Source organism: Bombus huntii, unplaced genomic scaffold, assembly GCF_024542735.1.
Source record: "Bombus huntii isolate Logan2020A unplaced genomic scaffold, iyBomHunt1.1 ctg00000061.1, whole genome shotgun sequence".
NCBI lineage: Eukaryota > Metazoa > Arthropoda > Insecta > Hymenoptera > Apidae > Bombus > Bombus huntii.
In genome coordinates, this window is record NW_026099322.1 from 1,096,188 (window position 1) to 1,100,464 (window position 4,277).

General features: G+C 33.7%; 1 long non-coding RNA gene across 1 annotated transcript; it reads left to right on the plus strand.

Annotated features, from left to right (window-relative positions):
* Positions 1-573: 573 nt before the first annotated feature.
* Positions 574-3,698, plus strand: LOC126876009 (uncharacterized). The gene is made up of 3 exons (XR_007693867.1): positions 574-2,222; positions 3,469-3,584; positions 3,662-3,698. It is a non-coding gene; the product is annotated as an uncharacterized LOC126876009 (long non-coding RNA).
* The last annotated feature ends 579 nt before the right edge of the window (positions 3,699-4,277 follow it).

The window sequence follows — 4,277 nt, forward strand, 5'->3', positions numbered from 1 at the left end:
ATTAATTTAACAATAGCATATGAATTCTTTTCATTGAGATTTTCACACGAGAAACTGATCAGCCTTGTGAAAAATATAAAATTAATATAAAATTCCTCGATTTAATTATTTAAGTATATAATTAATATTCAGCATGCTAAAAAACGAACGATCTATTTTTCCAAATTTGCAATTATCTATCGCAAAGAATTGTAAAAAGTCACAGGCTCCAAGGTAAATTTTCAAAAGCGTTTGTAATTGTTTTCTGTTATTTTTCTCTGTGCTTGAATTTATGAAGGTGATCAGCGTGACTCCTGAGCAAATTAAGCTAACAGAATGAAATACTTTCAGTATACAATTTCAATATTTTAATATATGATTACAGAATTTCAATATTGAAATTTAAATTATTATTTAGTGTTATGCCGTAAATAATATCAATGATACTTATTACGTAAAGTACGAAATACAAATCAACGTATATTATTGAAACTCTAAAATTGAGTAACTATTGCTGTATCAAGAATACTAATTAAGAGTTAATCGCATGGATCTGCCTGAGTGACTAAGGAATTTTACAATAGAAGTTTTTAATCGAACTTCTCTTTCAAGCTGAGTTGACCGTGATTCAATTCACGAATATCGGAGAGGAAAAGTCGTAACAGTCTTACAGTTTCGATTCACTTTCATCTCTTTTCGAGGGGATACTCGCGATTCGCGGCTGCTTCGAGAACTTCCTGCTGGTTCATCCATTGAACCTCATTCTTCGGCGTTCTTTCAATCCCTCGTCTTCCATAGACAAGTCGTAAATCTTTCGAAAACTATTAGCTTGTCCAAGAAGTTTCTTTCGTTTTATGAGGAAATAATAGACGCACAACGTTTTTTTGTTTTATATTATTTTGTCGAATTACGTACGATCCAATTTGTTCTGTTGAGATAAATTTCACAGACTTGGTTTTACGTTTGTACGAAGGTGCATCGTTGTAAAAGACACGCTTGCGAAAGAAAGACACTTTCCGGACAACCTAATACTTTCTCTGTTCGTAAAAATTCTGTTCTACGTTTATTTCGTTCTTTCATATTAAAGGAAAGCGATACTGATCGATAAGTTACTTGATACCGTTTAGTATGTGTAACTGGTTAAAGTATAGTACAACTGGTTCTTACGAGTTTCGTAGCATTCAAATATTTAGTGTGTCTCATTAATCGTACTATAAAGGATAAGGTAAAATTTTCTACGTGAAGAAATAAATCGAAAATGTATAATTTTACAATGTACATTTTAAAATGTACAATTTTATCCTACGACGTTCTTCTTTTTGGAGAAGATAGATTTGAAATACTTTACGTCAGAAATTTATAAAGGTTATACGTTTGACAAAACCTGTTGCTTCGCTGAAAATAATACTTGGTAGGATATTCTGTCAGCCAATTTTTTTTAAGAATTTTTACGATTTTGTTGTCTCAGAGTCATAACTTTACAATGCTACAACTATACACAATTGCTTCATTACGATATATGGGATACTTGTATAATCAATTATAATCATGAAGATAAAGAGTAGTAAATGGTATAATTGAAAAACACGATTTTGTTAATGTAACTTTATCGAATAATGTTAAAAAATGACTAGAAGTGATATTAATAAGTACCTTTTAAAAATATCTGAAACGAAGATTAATGGAAATGCTATATATATATCGAAATAAAAAATATTGAAAAGTCCTCTGAGCTGTCTTGTTATTTTATAAATTTTTATTATAGATACTATACGAATTTCCAGCTATGCGAATAATTTTCCCATTTAATTTAGGAAAAGTTTCATAAACTAAATATATTTCATTACGGTATATTTAACTCTATTTAATTGCATTTACCTATATTTAGCTATGTTTAATATAGAACACCTGCGTCCCATATATAATATAGTTTATATGTAAATATAATACAGCTTCATTGACGGTATCCAAAAATTTTTTTTTTTTTTTAGGCACGGATTGGCTTGGTCTTTGATCAGAACGTCGGCTATTATACTCGATAAATTTTCATTATCCCTCGTGTCATCAATTTCGCGGCACGGAAATTCATCGTTGCTCGAACCACGCGAAAAATATCCAGGCCAAAGGAACGAACGAGAGAGAGAGAGAGAGGGGGGGGGGCAGGAGGAAATGGAAGAAGAAAAATGCGAGAGAAATAAAAGGGAGGAGACCGAAAAGAGAGCTGTTCGTATTAGGTCGGTGAGGTACGTATAGACGACTTTGAAGTGGGTACATGAATAAAAAATATGCCGCTAACACGCGTCGACCTATTTCGGCTTCTTTCTTCTTACTTTCTTGTAACCATGAATATTAAAACGCGTATAGTTCGTAAAATGTTAAGGGCCAGTTATCGAGTAGAAATTTTTAAGGAATTAATCGATACATCGATTCTGTTTTGTCTTTCGCTTTTCTTACGAATTTCAATAACTTTGAAGGAAAGCAATCTTTCGTTTATATTTAAATTTAATTAGAAGCATCGTAATTTAGACAAAAATTATGTTCCATTATGTAATATGGAAAAACGTGTAAAATATTCGAGGAATAGTACTCGATATAATATTATCCAGTGCTATTATCGAGTATTATTTAAATTATATCTATAAAAATATTAATTTGCATATTCAACCTACAGCATAAGCGATATACAAAAGTATTAGAATACAAAAACATTAAGGGATTAATAAACATGAAAGTTTATATTATGAAATAATTCATCTCTTCTAAGTGATGCTTTTAATATGTTATTAATCATGTCAAGTACTGTTTTATTATTATGTTATGAGATGTAAATGGTGGGTGGGAATGACAGGGGATGAATGGGACTATATCATTGAGCAGAACATTTTGATAAGTTACGACAAGAGGTATTTATAACTTCCAGCACTAAGTAATAGTACAGTAATGCATGGGAAAGATAAAATGATGAACATTGTATTTTTCTCATTGTACCTTAGAAGTTTGAACAGTGTTTATGATTTTTTTAAATGACCAATATACGTAATCGACATATACAATTCAAAATTCTTTCTAAAATCTAAATGTAAGCACAAAAACTTGCGTCTATCAAAAATGTCAAACTTCTGATGAAGATTCTTTCCACAAGTGAAACACAAGCGAGGAATTGAAACTTTCATTTCACTTTCCAATCCTAAACTTCACTTTTCATTCACTGCCAGAGCAACAAGTTCAGAGGATTCATTCATGCCTCGAAACAGTAGAAAGTAGGGGAAAAAGAGCGGGCACAAAGTGGGACAAAGGACACGTATAAATTAGAATATATTCATTTTGCTACGATTACTGCACAGAAAATAATCGATTCGAACTGACCAGCAGTCTCCTCGTATTTAAATTGCTACAATCAATCAGATCAAATAAAAAAGAATCGGACAAAGCTAAGGAAGGGACCGAAGACGCACAAAAATCAGAATAAATTTTATAATTATTCGATAGACAATGATCGAGCGAAACTCAACGTCGATGGTCTTGCGTATAAATTCAATAAAGGATGGACGATGCAAATTTATCAACAGTATCCTCGCATAAAAGTTCCTCACCTTTTTGACCAAGTAAGAAACCACGCGAAATGAAGAAAAGAAATTACACACAGAAATAAATTAGAATGATTTCTTGTAACTACATTTAGCGTCACGATGATTTCATAGAAGATATAGTGGATTTAAACTCACCGATGTCACCGAACTCAATATCTTCACGTTGGAATTCCACCCTTTCGAGCAGGTTGGATGAACACTCGTATGGAGCGCAACTGGTACTGAGCTGTGGCGAAACTAAGGTCCTGGTGCTCCTTCTCCACCACTTGTTCGCTTGCCAGCAGTTTCCAGCTATGTCGAGCACGATGCGCAACCTCGAATATTTATGCAACCCTCCCCACCAGCAGGACGAGCTGTTCGAAACGAAAATTGTTTCAGGACTCGGAAGGTTTTCCCCTTCTCTTCCGACATTCACCTATCCGCGCTTCGGCTCGTTTCCTCCCCAGCCACCGACAAATCTTTTCTCATGCAAATAAACGAACGATTGGTATTTTGAACGCGGAACTCCCGTGGTTGGCTTAGTAGAGTTAAATATGGGAGGGACTTCAGGTTTGTTGACGTCAGGTACGTTCCTTGATGCGTGATGGTAATTTTAGACTGACGCAAATTGTTCTTCTTGGGCTGCTTGTTTTCGCAAATAAACTTTTATGATTGACGAAAGCGCAAAATGAGATTTCGGGGAAGGGGGAGGTCTGTAGAATTTTGAAC